At 37.0% G+C, this 26598-nt stretch overlaps 1 long non-coding RNA gene and 1 other non-coding gene across 3 annotated transcripts in view; both read right to left on the reverse strand.

The window, feature by feature from the left end:
* Positions 1–764: 764 nt before the first annotated feature.
* Positions 765–26598, reverse strand: part of LOC137216488 (uncharacterized) — a 47015-nt gene continuing 21181 nt past the window's right edge. Inside the window, exons 4-7 of one of the 2 annotated variants that reach the window (XR_010939789.1) lie at positions 10094–10140; positions 5538–5593; positions 2474–2518; positions 765–933 (exon numbers count right to left, since the gene is read on the reverse strand). This is a non-coding gene — a long non-coding RNA (uncharacterized lncRNA). The remainder of the gene's footprint in view (positions 934–2473; positions 2519–5537; positions 5594–10093; positions 10141–26598) is intronic. The other variant, XR_010939788.1, reaches the window with a different exon arrangement.
* Positions 22025–22097, reverse strand: TRNAW-CCA (transfer RNA tryptophan (anticodon CCA)). Its single transcript has one exon. It is a non-coding gene; the product is annotated as a tRNA-Trp (tRNA).

Here is a 26598-nt window from a genome sequence, read left to right on the forward strand (position 1 = left end):
TTTTTCAACTTTCTCTAGAATAATCTATCATCAAAAAGAGTTTGAGAAAAGACTTTGTGCATTTAGTGGATATGGCATGCTAAAGCCACGAGGAAGAGACTGTATTACAGAGGAGGAGCACCTGAAGCACTCATTTACCAAGTATCTGTCAGAACCACTGTCTTTAAAATGGATATTAATGGTATGCTACCTGCTAATCCCCTCCTTCCTGAGCCAAGGAAGTGCCCTTTTCCACAAAATATTAGAATGACTTGGAGCTGTCTGAATGATGACTGTTGAGTTAGAACAAAACAAAAATCAATTCATATTTTCTTATAGGAACAATTAATAATTTCAGACAAAATACTCCCAAAAGGATAGATCACAGTGTTACCATAGCATTTTGTGCTGTTTTCAGTAGGACTTGGTCTCTGCCATAATTCCAGAAATGTAACTCTGTGGCCTAAGTCTTAATTACGTTATACACTGGACGTTGCTTAAAGTAGCAAAAAATTAAGAATTTTTCCTCTTTTTTGAAATTTTTCTTATTTTCCATAAGTCTTATTTATTCGTTTAAGGATTTGGAAATAAATTTTATTTTTTTGAATAAAAAAATGTATAAGTATTCAGTAGGCATCTCTGATCTATCTAGATATGTTCAAATAGAATAACTAGGATGTATATATGACACATACACACATAAAAACTGACACATAAACTGAACTCTATTAGATGTTTTGCTGGCAAAGGAGTTTTATTAAAACCTTTGTAATGGGGCTTCCCTGGTGGCGCAGTGGTTGAGAGTCCGCCTGCCGATGCAGGGGACACGGGTTCATGCCCCGGTCCGGAAGATCCCACATGCCGCGGAGCGGCTGGGCCCGTGAGACATGGCCGCTGAGCCTGCGCTTCCGGAGCCTGTGCTCCGCAACAGGAGAGGCCACAACAGTGAGAGGCCTGCATACCGCAAAAAAAAAAACCACCTTTGTAATGAATGAATTTATTGCAGCATTCATCATAACTATAAAAAACTGAAAACAAAAACTACTTACTGCCTACGAATTACAGACCTTTATATTTTTTAATGTGCAAATACACACATAGTTATATACAAAGTATGCTGGAATTTTTTAAATGTTCCGAAAACCAGAGCTGCTAACATCATGGTCTTAACCTGCTGTGGCAAACTCTTGTCTAATATTATCTCCATTCCCCACAAGATCCTGGCAGTAGATAAGAGCATCCACATTTTACAAAACTGAGCTTCAGAGATGTTCAGTGACATAGTATTCTTAACTGGAAAATAAATGCACAACCTAAAAGCTGAGAATTATGTTTTATTCAGCAGACATGCTGAGGACTTAAGCCTGAGAGACAGTCTCTTAGATAGCTCTGAGGGACTGTTCCAAAGAGGTAAGGGAAGAGCCAGGATATATATAGGAGTTTCTGCAAACCAAACCAAACCAAAACAAGAACAAACAAACAAAAAAAAAACCAGGTAGTCGGAACATCAAAGGATTACTGTTAATTAAAGAAAAACCAGATATCTCAAGTTAATGAATTTAGCACTTTTCTATGTTTGGGAAAATGCAAGAGTCTGGGCTCACTGAAATCATTCCTTTGATATGCACCTTAGCTATCTAGGGCCAATATCCTGTTTTCTACATCCTGAATGCCCTCAGGGTGCACCATGGGGAGGGGGGGTACAGTGGCTGATGGCTTAATGGCCACAACATCCTTTGTTTACTGATCTGGCAGGTGACATTCTTTACCCACAGTGTAATCTCACTAAATCCAAAGACTACCCTAGCTGTTCTGACACATAGTCCTGACCCAAGTCAGCCTTTCCCCAAGATCTATGACTCCCCTAGAAGATTCTAGTATGAAGATAATTCTGAAAAGTGATGATTTACTAGTCTTAACTGTCACCCTGCTCTGAGTTTGACTAAAGAATAAGGACACAGCTTCTTTCCATGGTCCACTCACTCAGAGTTTGCTTCAGCTTCACCAGGTTTGGAAGCTGTGGCTTGGACCATGATTACATGAGTCTAAGGAAACTGGACACGTCCTGGGTCAGTCCTGTGGTTGCTCTAGGGTCTGTTCCAGGGAACCACACTGCTGTCTACCAAGCGTGTAGAGACGCCTTTATCAAACACACATCCTACTCTAGAATCCAGGAGTCCTCATAAACTTTTTCTTTGGGGCACAAACAACTAGAAGTAACACCCTGGGCTCTGACATTTTCAATCTGTGTGACCTTTAACGAGACATTCAATCACTCTGAGCCTATTTCCTCATCTGTTGTGTGGGGGGCAACAACTGCCTTGCAGATTGGCTCTGAAGATTTCATGGAGTAATATACATTAATTACCTGACATGGTGGAGGAAAGGTGCCAATAAGCAACATAGTTCCCTTCCCTCTTCCTCTTACTACATATTCTATCCCTTGGCTTTAGCTACGAGCTCCAGATTCATTATTCCTTGAATCCCATCTCACCTCAAATCACTGCTGCCTCATTTCCTTGATCTGGCTACTCAGCTTCTGAAACAGAAGAAAGATTTTTGTTAACCCAAAGGCAAAGTTCCTGGTCACAGCTTCAATTTGGAAGGCAATTTCCTGATATGGTTCCCCATAATTTACCACATCTCTCTCTAGTTAAAACTTATGGACATTTACTGGGTACCCACCATGAGCCCTCCCTTGTCTCCTATATTTCCTGCAGATCAGCAGCTCACTCTCCCTTCCTCCCTCCACAGCAGCCTCTAGATCCTCCAGACTCCATCTCCTCCCCCAGTCCTTTGCACAAGGAGGACAATTTCTATCTCTCCTTCAGGCCCCTATCTGCATTCTCACTCCAAGAAACTCAATCACAAAGAGCCCTCTTCAGACGCTCACCCCTTAATAGTTCTCAGGAAGGTGTAGGTAACAATTATTTAATGTTCTCAGAAAGACTTTAAAATATTCATTTTCCTCTGTTCTAGCAAGCCTCAGTGTTGACTGTACAGGCAGTGGGCCACAGGATCTGGGGAGTGGCCTATGGGATGAGGAGCTGCTGAAAGTGTGAAGAGGAGCTGGCCTGAAAACCAGGGAAGTCTGTATCAGTGAGAAAAAGGGGAAAGGATTCAGGGGGAAGTACTTGGGAATAATAAAGTTAGTGACAGTGCACTCCATGTGGGCGTTAGCATCTAAAAACCTTGAGTTAGAGTTCAGGTTCTCCCTTATCCTAGCTGTGTGACCCTGGGCTGTTGCCTAACTTCCCTGGGTCTTAATCTCATCTGTGCTTATGGGAAGAACATTTTTCTAGAAGAGCTATTATGAGTATTGAAAAAGAGAAGATATGTAAAGTAGTTAGTATAATGCACATACTAGCTTACTATTACTTGTACAGAATCTTAATTTCATTTTAAGATATTTCATAACATTATTTTGTGTTCTTAATTTTTAGAGTTATGTTTCACTTTAAAAGATACTTTTTTATTTCAAAAAATGAAAACATTTTAATAAAAGTACAGATTGTGCACAGATAAAGCAAAAACCGTACGACTGACACTTGAATGATTGAGATTAAGGAAAAGCTGCAGTAAATCATTACATGTACTATAAATACTAGCTTCTGTGTGGACTACCAAAGATAATGAGTCAGATTTCTTTGCTCTCAAAAACTCAGCTGATTAGAAAGAATAATTTGCTTGGTACCTGTATGCAAGAGCAAAATATGTGGTGCCTACATCAATAATATCTTCTGTACAATGTCCACACTGGGAGAATGATTTTCTTATCAATGTTACTCACAAAAGGATAACTAATTCAAAATTTAGTGGTGCTTAACAGGATTTAGACAGTGAACTGGATGCTGGGTTTACAAAGCCCAACGAAATCTTGCCCTTGCCCTCAAGGATCTCATAATCTAGTGGGAGAAACAAAGACCTTCATTCAATGGATGAATATTTATTGAGTGAATACAAATGTCAGGAACTGTTCTATAATCAGTATCACACAGCTAGCTAGTGGCAAAGTCAATTTTCAATTCTGGGTCTCTTGACTCCAACCTGCAGTATGTTCTCATTTCTGTCTTCCAAAACATGTCCCATGGCTCTTTTGGTTCTACTTAAAATCTGTTGAACTCTCTAAAGAAACTTTTTCTGCTACCTCTCACAGGGGAACCCTGGAGGTGAAAGATCTGCCCAGCTCTGAGTGGCTGAAGGCACTGAGCCAGGCCTTTAACTGCCCCTTTCCAAAATAACAATTGTTTCTTTTTTTTTTAACATCTTTATTGGAGTATAATTGCTTTACAATGGTGTGTTAGTTTCTGCTTTATAACAAAGTGAATCCGCTATACACATACACACGTTCCCATATCTCTCCCCTCTTGCATCTCCCTCCCTCCTACCCTCCCTATCCCACCCCTCTAGGTGGTCACAAAGCACAGAGCCGATCTCCCTGTGCTATGTGGCTGCTTCCCACTAGCTATCGATTTTACGTTTGGTAGTGTATATATGTCCATGCCACTCTCTCACTTTGTCACAGCTTACCCTTCCCCCTCCCCATATCCTCAAGTCCATTCTCCAGTAGGTCTGTGTCTTTATTCCCATCCTACCCCTAGGTTCTTCATGACACTTTTCTTTTAGATTCCATATATATGTGCTAGCGTACGGTATTTGTTTTTCTCTTTCTGACTTACTTCACTCTGTGTGACAGACTCTACGTCTATCCACCTCACTACAGATAACTCAATTTCGTTTCTTTTTATGGCTGAGTAATGGGCAGAAGACCCAAATACACATTTCTCCAAAGAAGATATACAGATTGCCAACAAACACATGAAAGAATGCTCAACATCATTAATCATTAGAGAAATGCAAATCAAAACTACAATGAGATATCATCTCACACGGTCAGAATGGCCATCATCAAAAAATCTACAAACAATAAATGCTGGAGAGGGTGTGGAGAAAAGGGAGCCCTCTTGCACTGTTGGTGGGAATGTAAATTGATACAGCCACTATGGAGAACAGTATGGAGGTTCCTTAAAAAACTAAAAAGAGAACTACTATATGACCCAGCAATCCCATTACTGGGCATATACCCTGAGAAAACCATAATTCAAAAATAGTCATGTGGGCTTCCCTGGTGGCGCAGTGGTTGGGAGTCCACCTGCCGATGCAGGGGACACGGGTTCGTGCCCTGGTCCAGGAGGATCCCACATGCCGCAGAGCGGCTGGGCCCATAAGCCATGGCCGCTGAGCCAGCATGTCCGGAGCCTGTGCTCCGCAACGAGAGAGGCCACGACAGTGAGGGGCCCACATAACGCAAAAAAAAAAAAAAAAAAAAAAAATAGTCATGTACCAAAATGTTCATTGCAGCTCTATTTACAATAGCCAGGACATGGAAGCAACCTAAGTGTCCATCAACAGATGAATGGATAAAGAAGATGTGGCACATATATACAATGGAACAATTGTTTCTGAAGAACTGTTCTCTTAGCATTGGACCCCATTGAGATGGCAGAAACAAAGAGGCAACTGTAGCTTCACAGCCCTTTATACTGGGTAAAACCCACCTTCCACAGAAGGGCCCAATATTGTGGCTCTCACTTTCCAAGCTCTCCACTCATTCCTAATGTAAACAAAAAGAACAAAGAGTGTTGCTCATCATCTAGTTATGCAAAGGGTTAAGTTGCAACCCACTGCAGTAGCCCACTGACAGTGTGCCCTAAGGGAACTCGGGATGAGGTGGGGGTGGGGGAAGGATGGAACATTCTGTGCTTTGGATACGTGGGCCCCTAGATAGTTAACATGCATATCTAAGGAAGAATTTCAATGACCCCTGCTCCTTGCATCTTCCTATACATAGAAAAGCACTAGAATCATTGACTTGAAGTATATGTTCTTTGTAGTTAGCAGTCATTTTTTACCAAGATGTATGCTTGACTACATGTATTTCCCAGCCAAAAAAATGTGTATGTATCCTGGCTCCTCCCCTACCTCTTCAGAGAAGTTCCTCAGAGCTCTGAGAGGCTGTCTCCTGGGCTATAGTCCTCAGTAAGTCCCAGAATAAAACTTAATTCACAACTTTTACATTGTGCAATTTTCTTTAAGATGACACTAACACAAAGCACATTTCTTATCTGTGCTCTGACTGAGAGTGATCTGGTTCTTTACAGGGAAGCTAAGCCTTGCTGTATGCCTGGATTTTCCAGACATGAATCCTACTGGGAACAGGATGACTGTCTCATTGGGAATTATACCTGCTACTACATATGAAATAAGTGTTGCCATAACGAGTGGAAAGAGGATCAGCTTTAGTGTCAAAATACTTAGTGTAAGTCCCAGCTTTAGCACTATTTAGTTATTTACCCTCTCAGCAACATTGAGAAAACCCCATTGAGAAAAAAAAATTATGTATATATTATATATATACATATATAATACATTGTAATTATATATAATAAATATATATATATATAAATTTGCATGGCACAGAGTAGATCATCAAGAAAGGTTATGATTTATTAATCTGTTTATGTTTCTCCCCCAACTAGACTCTTAACATCTTGACGGAAGGACTTCTATATGATTCATCTCTGCACCTCCATACCTAGCACAGCTCCTAACATACTTGGTGTCAGGGTATTCTAGTTGATCAAATACATTCTTGGTCTATTCCTCTGCAAGATAATGTGATTCCATTTGAAAGTGTATCCAACACTTCTATGAAAACTACTAACCCACCAAACAGAAAATTCAAATTTTCCTGTATTATGACTTTTAACTTGGTTATTTTTACTTGAGGCTTTGATTTGGATGTTTCTAGATGTGGACCAGATTTGTTTCTTCACATTCTACACTAGGCTGGGTGATAAACACACCCAACAGTTAAGGTACAATAAAGGCAACTCGACAATATCATCATTACCCAAAATGTCACAGAATCCCTTGTGAAGGTGAAGATTTTTATCAAAATGGTTGTATGGAGTGATGGCAAAGTAGACTATCCTCTTTTCTGAGTGACTACTTGAAGTTTTATGTATGTTGAGGGAACTGAGGCTCCAACTTTTTAAACAGTTTATCCAAGGTTACACAGCTATTAACTGCTGGGAATGTAATTGGAATGCAGATCTGTATTACGATAAAACTCAAGATTATTCATTATATCCTGCAGAAGAAGGAAACATCCAACACAGCCAACACCATCCAGGGAACTAGTGTTTTAAGCAGATGAGGAACTTATCTAAGTTGTAAACTCTATACACCACCAAAACTGAACATAACCAAAAAAACAGTACTCAGTGAAATAATTCTTTAGATTAGTCATGGTGGTGGTGTAAGGAGCACAGGATAGGGAGCACAGGATAGGGAGCCAGAAAAACTTGAATTCAAATCCCAACTCCACTCTAATCTTTGGTCTCCTTTAATATAATTAGCATCAATAGCAAAATGTTATGAGAATTAAACATGAAGTGCTTAGCACAGGACCTGGCACATAGATTGTTCTCAACCAATGTTGGATGACTTAAACCCGTCCCTTTCCTTCTACTTAGGCAATGTTAAGCATTTACCCCCCGATCATAGATTTAATTTCTACTACAAAAGCAAGTTTTGTGTTATTTTTGTCTCTCTCCCTTGTGGTGAAGCTAAAAGATGGGAGTTAAAGTTCAAAGCAGTTAGCAAATAATATTTAAGCAACATTAGCTAATTATTTAATAATTATTGCAAATTCAGACATTGGAACGCCAAGCTTTTGAAAATGATTTTACTCATCTTAAATTATGCATTCTTTCAATGTTATTCTAATAGGTGAATATTAACATGGTTATGCTGAGTTCTGCAAATAAAATTCCATTGACATTTTGATTGGGATTGTATTAAGCCTGTAAGTTATGGCCCTTGCACTCTAGAAATAAAGTTTTGTCTACCATCATCATTAGGGGACCACCTATCCCATAACTCCCCTCCTGTGTTAGCACGCCTTTCTCCTCTTTCCCCTTCCCTTTGACACAGGTCTTTGCAAAGATTGGAAGGGCATAATGCGTTGTGGAAGTGTTGAATTATTCAATTATAATGAATTATACAAAAGGACACATAGATGAGACATGGGAATCCTGCCTAATGATTACAAGGGATCCCTGTGACACGGCTAGAACCTGGGGACTTTATAATCTGAGAGGGGCATTGTGATTGCTTCCTTATCACCCCAGCTACCACCTCAATCATCCCCAGCTCTGCAAAACTGTCTCTCCATTTATCATTCAAACCTTCTTTCAAAACTCTCAATTTTATCATTTCTTTTTAACTAACTGTTGTGAATGCCATCATTTCTCTCATTATGTTTTGTATGTGGTTCCTGCTGATACATGTAAAAGTTATTGATATCTTAAATAGTCACTGCTTATTCTAGCTTTTTATAGAATTCACGTATAGCAAGGCATTTTATGTTGTTTCTAATGTGTTTTCCAAGAATACACTGCTTTCATCTTCAAGCAATGATTATTTTTTCTCTGTCCTGAAAGTTATAGGCTTTTTTTTTTTTTTTTTTTTTTTTTTTTTGCGGTATGTAGGCCTCTCACTGTTGTGGCCTCTCCCGTTGCGGAGCACAGCCTCCGGATGCGCAGGCTCAGTGGCCATGGCTCACGGGCCCAGCGGCTCTGCGGCATGTGGGATCCTCCCGGACCGGGGCACGAACCTGTGTCCCCTGCATCGGCAGGCAGACTCTCAACCACTGCGCCACTAGGGAAGCCCCCTTATTTCTTTTTAACATATTTTTATGGTGGAGAGAATTTCTAAAGCAGTATTAGGTAGTAGGGATAATGAGCATATTTGTCTTGGTCCTAATTTTAATGGAATTTCCTCCAGTGGTATAAAATCATTTTGTGTCTTTTTACAGAAAAAAAAAACAAAACTTCACATCAATATAGCCTACTACATATCTACTTTTAAAATATACATTTTTAAAAAATGGGAATAGGTGTTGTATTATTATTGAGTGCATTTGGAAAATCTATTGAGTGTATAAAATAATTTATATCTGTATAATACAGTCTTCAAATCCAGTTGCACAGTAAATATTTCAGCTTGTTCAAATCACCTTTTATTCTCACTCCATTTAATATTTGTCCTCATATAGGACCCATTTCTCTTTTATATTATTCTTAAGGTATTTTGTTTTTATTACCAGTGTCAATAAATCATTATTTATGGTATATTGGGAAATACCAATCTGGGAGGAGTTGTGCATATAGATGATTTACCAAGCACTTTGACTAAAAGACTTATTTTCACCAATAACTCTCTTTGTTTTTCTAGATATACAATCAAATTGCTTATAAATAAGGAATTATTTGTTTAACCAGTGTTATGCTTGTTAGTGTACATTTTAATTTTGTAGGGGACCCTATACAGACTGTTTACTTTTCCCCCAAATCTCTACTGTTTATGTTTTACTTTAAAAATTATTATGTTTTTAATCAGAAAAATGAACTAAAATACCCAAGACAAAAACTATATATTTCGTATTTGCTAAAAATGTAAAATATAAAAATATTTACCCATATAAATAAATAGAAAAATGACTGAACAGGAAATATGTGAAAATGTTATGAGTGGTTGCTTTCTTTTCCCCCATTTCTAAATACATTAATGACTTTCCATTCTCACAACTAAAAATGCTACTAAAATAATAATACTAAGTCAGTCAAACAAAAAGTATCTTTCGCAACTCAATAACCTGGCAGGCTGCAACAGAAAAAAAGCTAACATGTAATGTTTTAGACTACATATATTAATCACGCTAACAGACTTTATTTCCAGTGATCTTTGTTTGAAGAGGAATTAGACCTTGGTCCATTCTAGATAGTTATAATGAACCTCCATCAAGCTCCAGCCAGTGAAATTTCAAGCTTTTACTTGTATGAAAAGCGGTATGTGATGAGCAGCAAATGAAATCTGGAACAAGAAAAGGAATGTGACAAAGTCTTTATTTCTATACGTTACCTCCATCCCTCAAAATGGACTTCAGCTGTGATCGTTTTTCTCCGAACCCTGAATATATCACTTGAAATGTGTGATGGAGAAAACACAAAATCTGGAAGAGCATATATGGATTGAAATATGTACTTACCCATTTCTTAAACTCGGAGCAGTGCCTTGCTGCCTCATTTTCTTCATCTGTAAAATGGGGCCAACAATAATTATTAGAGCAACAATGTAATCAGGACCTAGGGAACATGCATGTTTATCAATACTACCCTTGACTATTCTTGAATAGAAGGAAAATATCTAGTAACACAAAACATCCATATTTAGCAAGGACATCATTTTCATACTTACAAATGAACAAGGGAGTATCTGGAAATTCACACATAAAGGACAAACCCATCCATTATTATGATCTCTCAAAGAAATACCTGTAAATAAAACCACCATCTTCTTTTTGCCTGATTGCTCCAATGATACCTTCCCTCTAGAGAGTTAAAAGGTAGAAGAAGTGAGCATACAGAGCACAAGTGGATTGATTTATCTTAGGTGGGAGAAAGAACATCTATTCCACTGTACTTGAAAGGAAGGGAAGATGGATGCTGTGATCAATTTCAAAAAAAAAAAATGGAATTCTCTACCCCTCCCTGGGTTACATCCCTTTCCAATGTGACTCTGAAGCTCCTCACATCAAGAGGTGTAGTCTATTTCTCTACAGCTTGAATTGGGGCTAGCCTTGTGACTTGGTTTGACTAATAAGGTGCTGAATAAATGGTATTGTGCTCATTCTGAGTATAGGCCTAAAGAAGACTTGAGTACTTCGGCTCTCACTCTTGGAACTCTGATCAGTTTCCAGGTGAATAATCCTGGGCCAGTTGGCTGAAGGATGAGAGACCACATGTAGCAGAGACAGACAACCCATCCCTTCTGGGGTCATCTTAAAAAATCCAGTTCCTGGTTTATCTGTCAGTTCACCAGAGGAATATGAATGGGTCCAACTGAGACCAGAAGAACTGATTATTTGAGCTAAGCTTTAATTGTTCACCCAGAGTAAGAAGAGCTAAATAAATGGGTATCATTTTAAGCCACTAAGTATAGGGGTTATTTGTTGTACAGCAATAACAAACTGATACAAGAGTGAATGTGGCAAAGTTTTTAGGTTTGGTTGTGAGAAAATGAGAAGAATTCTACCTGATAGAGTGAAAATTCTGGTTATGGTGGCTTGAAGAGTTTGGCTAATCCTCTCTGCCAAAATCAAGTATAAAACTGGAAAAAAATTGTCAAAAGTAATGTAGTAAGTTCCAGACAATTAGCTTTGCTGATTGTAATGTAACTGCCTGACATTAAGCTTTTGATTGCTGAGGCATCTATTTCCAACATCCATCTCCAACAAGCACATTGCCCAATACACAACTAGATAAGAAGCCAGGCCACCTCACCCATTTTAGAAATCCCTGGTTGACCTAGATTACTGACAATTTGAGTGATCCTGCTTTTCCCTTCCCATGCTTTAATACCTGCTCTCCTCTTTTAAATTCACCAATAAAGAGTGAACCCTCGAAACCCTAGGTGCCTCACCCTCAACCCCAAATAAAGGCAGAACTTCAGGTTCAGGTTCTTTCTCTCTCTCTGTCTCTCCTCATGACCTCCCTTTGTGGCCCTGGGTATGCCACGTACCCTCCAGGATTTGTAAGTAATAAACCTTGTATTTTTCGAAGTTCCATGATGGTTACTGCTGAGGTGTGTCTTGCTATCATAATAAGCATCACAAGGGCCAGATTGGCTCTGGTTGGGGAAATGTCTGTGGGGGCTCCCCACAAGTAGTAGGGGTCCAGATGAGTGCCCCCAGGCATTTGTAGCTGAGAGCATCACTATTGATAGGCTGAGACCGATACAGAACAAGCAACTATTTTACATCTCTGAAAGTCTACTGAAGGCAAACAACTTACTGAGACACTGCCTTGAAAAACTACTAGAGCTGTGTATAGGAATAGGAGTCTGTGGCCTTGCATGAGGCTATTCCCATACAGCATCTACTTCATTCCCAAAAGGATAGTTTTACCAAACTATGGATAGTTTTACCAAACTATGGTGAAAAGGATAGTTTTACCAAACTATGGGCTGGCCCCCCAAAATTAGCAGCTTTACTCTGAGAGGAAGTAAATTCCATTTGGGTCAGATGGGGAAAAAACAGGTCACCGTTAGCTAACGCTTGTAAACTCATTAGGAAACAAATGGTAAAATCTGTTCATTTGGTTGATGGTGCTTCCCAGAGCAGCTGAGAGTGGAAGCCTTACAACCTCAAGATATTTGAGAACAACCTCTTCCCAAATCATTGCCTGACCACTAAACTATATAGGCACAGGGGTAACCAACAGGAAGACAGAATAAAAAATTAAAATTAAAAACTGAACAGAGATCTCAGTGGCTGCTTACCATGGAATGAGAAATTACAATGCTAAAGCTAGGCAACTCTCCAGAAAAAAAAAAAAACAACAACTCATAAATTTAAAACCAAATCCAGAATTGCTACAATATATTATCTAAAATATCCAGCTTACCACCCAAAGTTTTGAGACAACCAAATCGAAAGTGTGACACATACATAGGAGAAAAAAAATAGGCAAAACTTACTCAGAGTTGGCCCAGATGTTATATTTAGCAGACAGATCATTCAAAGCAGTTATTGGGTTGGCCAAAAAGTTCATTCGGGTTTTCCATAACATCTTATGGAAAACTTGAACGAACTTTTTGGCCAACCCAATATAACTACACGCATACAATGGAGATCGGGTTTGGTTCCAGAGCACTGCAGTAAAGCAAATACCACAACAAAGCAAGTCACACAAGTTTTTTGGTTTCCCAGTATATATAAAAGTTGTTTATACTATACCACACTCTGTTAAGTGTGCAATAGGCATTATGTCTAAAAAACTGTACATACCTTAATTAAAAAATAATTTATTGCTAAAAAATTCTAACCCTGACAATGCAGGGTTGCCACAAACTTACAATTTGTAAAAAATGCAGTATCTGCGAAATGCAATAAAGGGAAGCACAATAAAACAAGGTATGCACGTATGCTGAAAGAATTAAAGGAAACAATACTAAAATAATCAATGGAAAATACGATGGCAATGACAAAACAAATAGAGAGTCTCAACAGATAAAGAGAAACTATTAAAAAGGACCAAATGTAAATTCTGGAGTTGAAACGTTCAATAATAAAATTAAACATTCACTACAGGGGTGCAATGGCAGATTTGAGATGTCAGAAGAAAGAGTCAGTGGACTTGACTATATACCAAAAGAGCTACTTAATCTAAAGAGCAGAGAGAATATGATTTAGCAATTCGACTTCTGAGTACTTATCTGAAGGAAATGAAAACATTAACTCAAAAAGAACATTGTAAATCAATTATACTCCAATAAAGATGTTAAAAAAACCAAAAGATACATGCACCCCCATGTTCACTGCAGCATTATTTACAATAGTCAAGATACAGAAATAAACAAAATATCTATCAAAATATAAATGGATAAAGAAAATGTGATATATATATATAATGGAATATTATTCAGCCATAAATATAATGAAATCTCGAGGGCATTATGCTAAGTGAAATCAGACAAAGACAAGTACCATATGATCTCACTTATATGTGGAATCTACAAAAAAAAACAAGCTCAGGAAAACTAAAGAGCTACATGTAAAAGAATGAAATTAGAACACTCTCTAACACCATACACAAAAATAAACTCAAAATGGATTAAAGACCTAAATGTAAGGCCAGACACTATAAAACTCTTAGAGGAAAACATAGGCAGAACACTCTACAACATAAATCACAGCAAGATCCTTTTTGACCCACCTCCTAGAGAAATGGAAATAAAACCAAAAATAAACAAATAGGACCTAATGAAACTTAAAAGCTTTTGCACAGCAAAGGAAACCATAAACAAGACAACCCTCAGAATGGGAGAAAATATTTGCAGATGGAGCAACAGTCAAAGGATTAATCTCCAAAATATACAAGCAGCTCAACATCTAAAAAACAACGCAATCCAAAAATGGGCAGAAGATCTAAATAGACATTTCTCCAAAGAAGATATACAGATTGCCAACAAACACATGAAAGGATGCTCAACATCACTAATCATTAGAGAAATGCAAATCAAAACTACAATGAGGGCTTCCCTGGTGGCACAGTGGTTGAGAGTCCGCCTGCTGATGCAGGGGACGCGGGTTTGTGCCCCAGTCTGGGAGGATCCCATATGCCGCGGAGCGGCTGGGCCCGTGGGCCATGGCCGCTGGGCCTGCGCGTCCGGAGCCTGTGCTCCTTAACGGGAGAGGCCACAGCAGTGAGAGGCCCGCGTACCGCAAAAAAAAAAAAAAAAACTACAATGAGATATCATCTCACACCAGTCAGAATGGCCATCATCAAAAAATCTACAAACAATAAATGCTGGAGAGGGTGTGGAGAAAAGGGAACCCCCTTGCACCGTTGGTGGGAATGTAAATTGATACAGCCACTATGGAGAACAGTATGGAGGTTCCTTAAAAAACTAAAAATAGAACTACCATACAACCTAGCAATCCCACTACTGGGCATATACCCTGAGAAAACCATAATTCAAAAAGAGTCATGTACCACAATGTTCATTGCAGCACTATTTACAATAGCCAGGACATGGAAGCAACCTAAGTGTCCATCAACAGATGAGTGGATAAAGAAGATGTGGCACATATATACAATGGAATATTACTCAGCCATAAAGAGAAACAAAATTGAGTTATTTGTAGTGAGGTGGATGGACCTAGAGACTGTCATACAGAGTGAAGTAAGTCAGAAAGAGAAAGACAAATACCATATGCTAATACATATATATGGAATCTAAAAAAAAAAAGTTTCTGAAGAACCTAGGGGCAGGACAGGAATAAAGACGCAGACATAGAGAATGGACCTGAGGACACAGGGAGGGGGAAGGATAAGCTGGGACGAAGTGAGAGAGTGTCATGGACATATATACACTACCAAATGTAAAATAGATAGCTAGTGGGAAGCAGCCGCATAGCACAGGGAGATCAGCTCAGTGCTTTGTGACCACCTAGAGGGGTGGGATAGGGAGGGTGGGAGGGAGATGCAAGAGGGAGGGGATACGGGATTATATGTATATGTATAGCTGATTGACTTTGTTATAAAGCAGAAACTAACACACCATTGTAAAGCAATTATACTCCAGTAAAGATGTTTAAAAAAAAAAAGCTTATAGGTACAGAGAACAGATTGCTGGTTGTTGGGGCATGGCTTGGTTGGTGGCAAAATGAGTGAAGGGAGTCCAGTTATAAAATAAGCCCTGGGGATATAATTTATAGCATGGCAACTGTAGTTAAGAATACTGTATTCTATATTTGAAAGTTGCTAAGAAAGTAGATCTTAAAAGTTCTCATCACAAAGAAATAATATTCTGTAACTATATATGGTGACAGATGCTAACTAGACATTGTGGTGATCATTTCACAATATATACAAATATTGAATCATTATGCTATACATCTGAGACTAATACAATGTTGTATGTCAATTATACGTCAATAAAAAATTTAAAATAAGAGCAGAGAGAATAAAAAATGAAGAAAAATTAACAGAGCCTCAGAGAGTTGTGAACCAACATGTTATACACCTAAATATATATTTAATGGGAATGCCAGAAGGGGAGGAGAGAGAAAGGTGGAAAAACATTTGAGGAAATAATGGCCAACATTTTTGAAATTTAATAGAAACAATATATATAGATCTAAGAAGCCCAACCAACCATGAGTAGGATAAACAGAAAGGTATCCCTACCTAGACACATCATAGTCGAAGTCTAAAATACAAGGAGAAAATCTTAAAAGGAACAAGAGAAAAATGACCACTTATAGTGGAATAACAATACAATAATAGCTGACTTCACACCAGAAACCATGGAGGCCAGAAGATAGTACAATGACATGTTCAAGGTACTAAAAGGAAAAAAAAAAGTCAACCAAAATTCTATATCCAGTGAAACTATCCTTTAAAAATAAATGGAAATAATGACATTCCCAGATAAATGAAAACTAAGAGGATTTATTGCTAGCACACCTGCCCTATATGAAATCCTAAGGGGAGTCCTATAAACTGAAAGGAAATTATATCAGGCATTAGCTTGAAAACATAAGATGCAATGAGAAGCACCAGAAATAGTAAATATATGAGTAAATACTATACACAGTATTTATACATATATTATATATTTTTTTTCTTAGTTTCTTTGAAAATATAAGACTGTTTAATGAAAAATTACAACGTTGTATTTTTGGGTTTATAACATAAAGGTAATACATATGAAATAATAGGACAAAAGGGTGCTATACTGGAGCAAACTTTCTATACTCTACTGCATTTAGATTAGTATTAATCTGTAGTAGATTGGTTTAATTAAAATGCATATTGTAATCCTCAAAGCAACCACAAAGAAATAACTCAAAATATTTCAACAAGGATGAATCTCAAAATAATTATCTGAGTGAAAGAACCCAGAAAGAAATTGCATGTGTCATTCCATTTATATAAAACTAGGAAATATAAACTAATAAAAAATCATAGAAATCAGATCAATGGTTGCATGGGGATAAGGAGTGGTGGGAGGAGTGAGAAAGAGACATGAATATATTCACTATCTTGATTGTGGTAATTGTTGCAAAAGTATATACATATGTAAAAAGATCAAATTGTATATTTGATTTGTATATGAAAATTATACCACAATAAAGCTGTTAAAAAATAAGTATGAGGGAATTTTATCCATAATGTAAGTGTTTTTGAACTGGATTGTGGGTGGTAATGTTTGTACAACTGTAAACATTTCCTATAAGTTCTCTAAATTTAGAGTTACAACGGGTAAATTTTTTGGTATATTAACTATAATGCAGTAGAACTGTTTAAAAAATTACTAGATTTTTTTCCTCCTTCCTTGATTAAGTAGTCAGGCTTATATGTTATGATTGAGGTGGAGGTGATTAGTGAAAGGAAAGGTCTGATGAGAGGTGAGAAGTTTTGAAAAGCTGTGTGCAGGATGGAAGAGAGTACTTACTACAGAAAAGCAGAAGGCCTTCCAGGCGGCATTTAGGTGAAGCGCATAAGAAGTGCTCCATGAATGCCAACTATAAGGGAAAAGGATGCACAGATTCATTTACACAACAAATACTTACTGAGCACCCAGTATATAACAGGCACTCTGTTAGAGACACTTTAATTTCAGTTACTAATTTCTGCTTCATTTACTTAGTGTACTACATTGTTCACTTTTGTAAACCCTAAATGGCTGTTCTAGTACTAATTACTGTGTAAAGTGAATATTTCCCTTTATCTAGATATCTGCCTATATATATACTGCATTAACATATTATATATGTTATATACTACATATAATATATAGGAAATACTTTGAGCATTTTGTTTTGTTAATACATTAATGGTTCAAATATATAATCTCATGTGTGTATTACACACATAAGTATGTTATAATAAAATAACCTAACCAGTCTCTTCCCTAGAAATCCATCATTTTGCATTCCATCAAAATGTCAATCTTTAGCTGCATCTTTTTATCCATTTTTAAATTTTTCCTGGTTGAATAGGAAAAAGATGTTGAATTATTCATATATATGCTAGCACCCACCCTCAACCAATCATTTGGTCCCAGTAGGAATAGAATTCCTCTAAGATCTATGGACCTCACATTCCTGTATAGTGAGGATTTGGGGCTTCTCGGCTGAGAAAGGCAGACATAGACTCTGCTTTTAGGGAATTCACAGTCAGCTGAGGGGAGGCAGACCACAAATAATCTTCAACTGTGATGAGTGCACTTTGTGATGAGCAGAATTCGGTGAGCTCTAGCAGCATATGGCAGGGGACTATAATGCTGCTTAAGGGTATAAGTCTCCCCAAGTGACCAGTAAGTTCAGATTTAAAGGATGAGTAGGAGGTAGCCCAGTGGAGAGTGGGTGGTGAGTTGTCCAGGCAGGGAACAGCATGAATGAGATCCTGGGGGACAGAGAGAGCACTGAAGGAGCAATCTTCTTCACTAGCCCCAGTAGCAGATGACAGAAGATATTGGTGTATGCAGCTGCGCACCCCCCTTCAAAATTATCAGGGCCCCAACTGCTTAATGTGAATAAGTTAAAGAACATGGGTAATGAGCCAGACCACTTGGGTTCAAATTCCAGCTTCAGCCATTGTTGGCAGTGGGACCTTCAGCAAGTGACCTGAGATGCCTCAAGTGCCTCTGCTTCCTCTATTGTGGAATTAGGAAAATCATTGCACATACCATATGTCAGAAAATAGTTCATAATGTTCCCATGAAGATTAAGTTAGGCATCAGGCAAAAACAGAGATTTTTAGCTGTTTTGCCTTGAACGTTTTCTCCTGGTCAATTTTATACTATCCTGAGCAAATTTAGTTTTCAAATTTATAGGTAAGCAAAGCCAAGGAAATGTAGCTAGTATCTGTGCAGTAAAGGAGATGAAATGATTAAAAGAGTATTCATTCTTTAAAAAAATAAGATAAAAACCTGGTTTTGAAAATAGTAGCACTTATGGTAGCTATTAATCCAACTATATCAATAATCATTTGAAATGTCAATGGTTTAAATATACCAATAAAAAGAGTGGATAAAAAACAAGACACAACTATATATTGTCTACAAGAAACCCACTTTAAATATAGAGACACAGGTTAAAAGTAAAGTGGTGGGAAAAGGTCTACCAAACTACAACTAATCAAGAAAGCTTAAGTAGCTATATTAATAGCTATATTAATAGCTATATTAACAGCTATATTAATTTCAAAGGAAGCAGGCTTCAGATCAAGGAAAATTATCAGGGATAAAGAGGGTCATTACATAATGATAAAAGGGTCAATCCTCAAAGAAGACATAACAGTCTTTAATGTGTATATGCCTAACAACAAAGCATCAAATATGTGAGGCAAAAACTGACAGAATTGTAAGAAGAAATAGATGAATCCACTATTATAGTTGGAGACCATATAACTGACAGATCCAACAGGCAAAAAATTAGTTAGGACTTAGTTAAACTGAACAGCACCATCAATCAACTGGAATGAACTGACATTTATATAATATTTTGTCCAACTGACAGAATTATAAGAAGAAATTGATGAATCCACTATTATAGTTGGAGACTATATAACTGACAGATCCAACAGGCAAAATATGAGTAAGGACTTAGTTAAACTGAACAGCACCATCAATCAACTGGAATGAACTGACATTTATATAATATTTTATCCAAAACCAGAATACAGAATACAAATTCTTTTCAAGTTCACATGGAACATTCACCAAGACAGACCACATTATGTACCCTAAAACACACCTTAACAAATTTTAACAAATAGAAATCATACAAAGACCACAATGGAATTAAACGAAAATGACCACAATGGTATTAAACTAAAAATTAATAACAGAAAGATACCTGGAATATCCCAAAATACTTGGAGATCACTTCTTCTAAACACACTTCTTCAACACACTTCTAAATAAATACTGAGTCAAAGAAGATATATCAAGAGAGATTTTAAATCATTTTGAACTAAATGAAATGAAAATATAACTTATCAAAATTTGTGCGATGCAGTGGAAGCAGTGCTTAGAGAGAAATTCATACTATTGAATGCATATATTAGAAAAGAAGAAAAACCTAAAATCAATAATCTAAGTCTCCACCTTAGGGAATTAGAAAAAGAAGAGCAAATTATATTCAAAATAAAAAGAAAAATAATAAAACTTAGAGTAGAAATCAGTGAAATTGAAAACAGGATATCAATACAGAAAATCAACAAAACCAAAATCTGTTATTTGAAAAGGCCAAAATAATTGACCTGGTTAAACCTCTATCCAGGTTAACTAAGAAAAAAAGAGAGAAGACACAAATCGCTAGTATCAGAAATGAAAGAGGGGCCATTACTACTGATCCCATGGACACTAAAAGGAAAATAAAGGAATATTATGAACAACTCTATGCCCACAATTTTGATAACACAGGTGAAATGGACCAATTCTTTGTAAGACACAATCTACCAAAATTCACATAAGGATAATTAGATAAACTGAATAGGCCTACATCTATTAAAGCAATTGAATAAACAATTAAGAGCTTTCCAAAACAGAAAGCACCAAACACAGACTGGTTCACTGGTGAATTTTACCAAGCATTTAAGAAAGAAATTATACCAATTCTCCATAATCTCTCACAGAAAATAGAAGCAAAGTGAACACTCCCTAACTTACTCTATGAGTCCAGCCATTACGTTAACACCAAAACCAAAGATATTATAGGAAATGGAAATACAGGTCAATATCTCTCATGAGCATAGATGCAAAAATCCTCAACAAAATATTACAAAATTGAATCCAACAAGTATAAAGAAATTACACACAACAGCCAAGTGAGACTTATTCCGGGTATGCAAAGCTGGTTCAATATTTACTAATCTGTTAATGTAATCCATCACATCAAGAAGGTAAAGAAGAAAAATAATATTGTCATATCAGTAGATAAAGAAAAAGTATTTGAAACAATCCAATACCCATTCATGATTAAAAACTTCAGCAAACAAGGAAGAGAGTGGAACTTCCTCAACTTGATAAAGAATAACTACAAAATCCTACAGTTAACATCAATGACAAGAAACTAGATGCTTTCCCCCTAAGATAGGATGTCCACTATCACCACTCTTATTCAACTTTATATTGGAAGATCTAGCTAATGGAATAAGACATAAAAGGAAATAAAAGGTATATAGATTGGGACAGAAGAAATAAAACTATCTTTGGTCACAGATGACATGATTGTCTATATAGAAAATTCCAAAGAATCAACAACAACAACAAAAAAAACTGGAACTAATAAGTAATTATAACAAAGTTTCAGGACACAATGCTAATTTACAAAATTCAACTGCTTTCTTATGTACAGACAATGAACAATTTGAACTGGAAGTTAAAAACACAGCACCATATACAGTAACATTTCCCTCAAAATGAAGTGCCTAAGTAAAAAATCTAACAAAATAAGCACAAGATCTATATGAGGAAAACTATAAAACTCTGATGAAAGATCAGAAAAGCGCTAAATAAATGGAGAAATATTCCATGTACACGTATAGGAAGACTCAACATTGTCAAGATGTTAGCTATAGATCAATCAAAGTAACAGCAAGTTATTTTGTGGATATTGACAAACTGATTCTAAAGTTTATATGGAAAGACAAAATACCAAAATTGTCAACACAATACTGAAGAAGAACAAAGTTGGTAGCTGACTTTACCCAAGTTCAAGACTTACTATAAACCTACAATAATCAACACCTTGTCATATTGGCAAAATAATAAACAAATAGATCAATGGAACAGAATAGAGAGCCCAAAAACAGACCCATACAAATATAGTCAATTGATCTTTTTTTTTTTTTGCGGTACGCAGGCCTCTCACTGTTGTGGCCTCTCCCATTGCGGAGCACAGGCTCCGGACGCGCAGGTTCAGCGGCCATGGCTCACGGGCCTAGCCGCTCTGCGGCATGTGGGATCTTCCCAGACCGGGGCACAAACCCGTGTCCCCTGCATCGACAGGCGGACTATTAACCACTGTGCCACCAGGGACGCCCAAGTCAATTGATCTTTGACAAAAAAATCAAAGGCGATTTGATGGACAAAGGAAGTCTTCTCAACAAATGATGCTGGAACAACTGGACATCCACGTGCAAAATAAATGAGTGGAGACACAGACTTTACATCTTTCACAAAAATTAACTCAAAATGGATCACAGATCTAAATGTAAAACATGAAACTATAAAACACCTAGAAGAAACCATAGGAGAAAATCTAGGTGACCTTGGGTTTGGCGATTACATACATACATACATACATTTATTTATTTAGTTAGGCTGTGCTGGGTCTAAGTTGTGGCATGCAGGATCTTCGTTGCCACATGCAGGATCTTTAGTTGTGGCATGTGGGATCTAGTTCCCTGACCAGGGATTGAACCTGGGCCCCCTGCTTTGGGAGCATGGAGTCTTAGCCACTGGACCACCAGGGAAGTCCCTGGCGATTACATTTTAGATACAATACCAAATGTATGATCCATGAAAGAAAAAACTGATAACTTAGACTTAATTAAAATTAAAAACTGTGCTCTGCAAAATACACTCTTAAGAGAATGAAAAGATAAGCTGAAGACTGGGAAAAATATCTTTGCAAAACACATAGATCCAATAAAAGGCTGATATCCAAAATATACAAAGAAAAAACTCAACAATAAGAAAACAACCCAATTAAATATGGACAAGAGATATGAACAAATATCTCACCAAACAAGATATGCAAATGGAAAGTAGGCATGTGAAAAGATGCTCAACATCATATTTATTGAGGAAATTGCAAATTAAAACAACGGGAAACCGCTATAAATCTATTCGAATGGCTAAAATCCAAAACACTGCCAAATGCTGGCAAGGATATGGAGCAAAAGGAACTCTCATTCATTGCTGGTGGAAATGAAAAATAGTACAGCCAATTTGGAAGACAGTTTGGCAGTTTCTTACAAAACCCCTTAGTATTTACCCAAATGAATTGAAAATTATATCCACACAAAAATCTGCACACAGATGTTTATACTAGCTTTATTCATAACTGCCAAACCTTGGAAATAACCAAAATATCCTTCAAAGGTGAATGGATAAATTGTGGTACATCTATAAAATGGAATATTATTCAATGATAGAAAAGAGCTATCAAGCCATAAAAAGACATGGAGGATCCCTAATTGCTAAGTTAAAGAAGCCAATCTGAAATGACTGCATATTGTATGATCCCAACTATGTGACACTGTAGAAAAGACAAAATTATGGAGAGAGTAAAAAAATCAGTGGCAGCAAGGGGTTTGGGTTGTAGGGGGGAGGGAGGAAGGGCTAAAACAGGTGGAGCACAGAGGATTTTCAGGCAGTGAAACTACTCTGTATGATGCTGTAATGGTAGAAAAATCTAATACATTTACAAAAACCCAGAGAACGGTATAATGCAAAGAGTGAAACTTTATATAAATTAGAGACTTTAGTTATTAATAGTATATTAATATTGGCTCAACAATTGTTACAAATGTACCACATTAACTCAAGATGCTAATAACAGGGGAAGGGGGTTGTGAGGGGTTATATGGAGACTCTGTAATTTCTGTTCATATTTCATAAACCTAAAACTGCTCTAAAAAGATTATTAATTTTTTAATATAAAAAGTTACTTCCATACAGTATCCGTCTCTGAAATGTTGGTCAAATACTTTCATGCATTCCACAGATTATGAGTGTCTGCTATCTTCCTGGCACCATTCTCTCTGTTCCTAGGTTTCCCTATCTGAAAAATGGGGATGATAATAATAGCAACTATCTAATAAAGAATGAGAAGCAGTTTAGAAATTTTGAATTAGCATCACATTCTCTGTTTTTAATGTCCACTGTGCTTACTTCTGTCATGTTGTCTTGATAATAATCCAGAAATTATCTGTTTCTGTGTTTTTATGTTCATTAATCTGAGAAGTCGCTGAAAAATGGGACTCAGTCCATGTCACACGTGTTCACAGAATTTGGCACATAGCCTGGAAATGTGTCCAGCAGGTGCTCAATAAACATTCGTGGTATAAATGTGGATGACACATGATCTGATAATCACCCAATAAAACATGGCTATTTTTTATGAGCCATTTGTTCATTGGGGAAAATCCATGATAAATTACTGAATACAGGATATCACTGTACTCAGTTTACCCTCACTTAGAGAAAGTTTATGTACTTGATCATTGCTCTGTTTTGAGAAATATCTAGTACCAGCACATTCTGAACTTCTTAACGTATGATTTCACAATGTACTTGGGACAGTCTGTTATTTTCTGACTGTCTGATCTGAACTTACAGTTGGACTTGATTTGGTAATTCTCCAAAAACTTATCAAATATAAACTGATTAATTTTTAACATAGCTTCTCAAGTAGTTTTTACTTTTTGGATGGAGAAACAGTTGAACAAATACGTGTCTGATAATTAAATTATTTAATTTCACATAATAAAGATATATTTCATTCAGGTTTATACAGATAAAAACAAGGATGTGAATTCAATGAAGAAATCAATGGTCATGTAAAGGTGAAGTCTCTGACCTTAACAAGGAAGAGACAGCTCTCCTGCCCTTATCTCCTGCCCTTATTTTGGGATACTCCTTCTCTGCCCATTTCTCCGGTCCACTTTTCCTGTGTCCCTCCTTAGTATTTCCACTGTAGTATGTACAGATTTATATCTCAGAGTCTACAGTTCCTTCTTTTATCATTTGTCTGTCTGTTTCCCACACAAGATGGTGAAATCCATGATTATGATATACCATATTTCATTGGTCTTTGCATATCCAGGGTACAGAACACTTCTGGAAATATGGTGGGAATAACTGAGTATTTGCTGTCATAACAAATTAATATTTTATAGAGACCACAGATTGGAAAGATACCCACTTCCAATAGGGACTTGATACAGTAGATGTTATTTTTGCAGACACTATTTCTACGACTTCTGAGATCAGGTTCCAAGCAGACCACTCTGCAACTGTGAGCCTTTCTGGGAAAATCTCATCAACAAAAAAATTTTAGCAGCCCTACATGGTAGCTAGCAACACCAAAGGCACGATCCATGAAATAAATAACTGATAAGCTAGATTTCATTAAAATAAAAAACTTCTGCTCTGCAAAAGACAATGTCAAGAGAATGAGAACACAAGCCACAGCCTGGGGAAAATATTTGCAAAAGACACATCTGATAAAGAATTGTTATCCAAAATATACAAAGCATTCTTAAAACTCAACAAGAAGAGATCTGTTGTACAACACAGTACCTATAGTTAACAATATAATATTGTGTGCTTTAAAATATGTTAAGAGGATACATCTTATGTTAAGTGTTCTTACCCCACACAAAACAACGATAAAAAATACACAAAAGAGCACAAGGAAATTTTGGGGTGTGATGGATATGTTTAATACCTTGATTGCAGATATGATATCACAGGTGTATACGCATGACCAAACTCATCAAAATATATACATTAAACATGTGCAATTTTTTGTATACAAATTATACCTCAATAAAGCTTAAAAATAGCCTAATATAAAAAAAAAAGATATGAAGAGACACCTTACCAAAGAAGATGTACAAATGGTAAATAAGCATATGAAAAGATGTTCAACAACAATGAAATACTATTACACACCTATTAGGATGGCCGAATCGAAATACTGACAACACCAAATGCTGGCGAGGATGTCAAACAACAGGAACTCTCATTCATTACTGGTGGGTACACAAAATGGTGCAGTCAGTTTGGAAAACAGTTTCGCACTTCTTAAAAAACTAAACATACTCTTACCATATGATCCAGCAATCATGCTCCTTGGTATTTACCCAACTGAATTGAAAACTTATAAACACATAAACATCTGCATACAAATGTTTATAACAACTTAATTCACAATTGTCAAAACCTGGAAGCAATAAATGGTCTTCAGTAGGTGAATGGATAAACTGTGGTCCATCCAGACAATGAAACATTATTCAGAGCTAAAAGGAAATGAACTCTCAAGATATGAAAAGACATGAAAGAATCTTAAATGTACATTACTTCATAACAATAAAATTACTGTTTTTAGATTTCAGCCTTAGACATTTCCATGCATTTTCTCAGATATTCAAATCCCCATTTTCTTGAAAAGAACACTTCATCTCAGGGAAGTTAAGTGACTCACCTTCTTGTGGATTCTGCTTTCCAATTTCCCACCTCAGTCCCCAGTCTACATCTCATTCTACCTCCAGCCATTACAAACTACTCCTACTTCCCTGAACCCAGCAAGCTCTCTCTCACCTCCACATCCACTCTCTCTTCTGCACACACACGATGGATGATTACCTATTTGATAATCAAGCTATAACTTTTCCACCATATTAAATCTTATCTATCCCTTTCTTCACTGTCTGTCTTTTCACACTACAATGAAATATTGATGAACACAGGGGATCTGACTATTGTGCTCAGAGCTCTGTCCCCCGAGATGGAAAGGCCTATAGTAAGTGATCCATAAATATTTGTTGAATTAAATGCCTGATCCTTGAAGCAGTCTCGGATATGCAATCTGGTGCCTATGGGTCTCCCACCTGACTCTGGGAAACATGGAAACTGGACAAGTTAATCTTTCTGGGAAGGCCCACTGTCCAAAGAGGCCAATACAACTTAAGACTTCAGGCTTCTAGAGTCAGACCAGGATGGAATTCCACCTCTATCTCTTACTAGTTGTATGACCTTGGGGATGCTTCTCTACCTTTTTGAGCCTTAGTTTCCTCCTTTCCTTAGTTATCCTAATGAGATATTTGAAACGGCTCAACACTTCCATTCATTCAGTCGGCAAACATTTGTCGAATGTCTCCTATCGGACAGGTACTGTTTTAGGTGCCGAGAATAAGTCATAAACAAGTTACATCCATCAGCTCACAGTCTAATGAATGAAGCAGA

The sequence above is a fragment of the Pseudorca crassidens genome, chromosome X (genome assembly GCF_039906515.1).
Source record: "Pseudorca crassidens isolate mPseCra1 chromosome X, mPseCra1.hap1, whole genome shotgun sequence".
NCBI lineage: Eukaryota > Metazoa > Chordata > Mammalia > Artiodactyla > Delphinidae > Pseudorca > Pseudorca crassidens.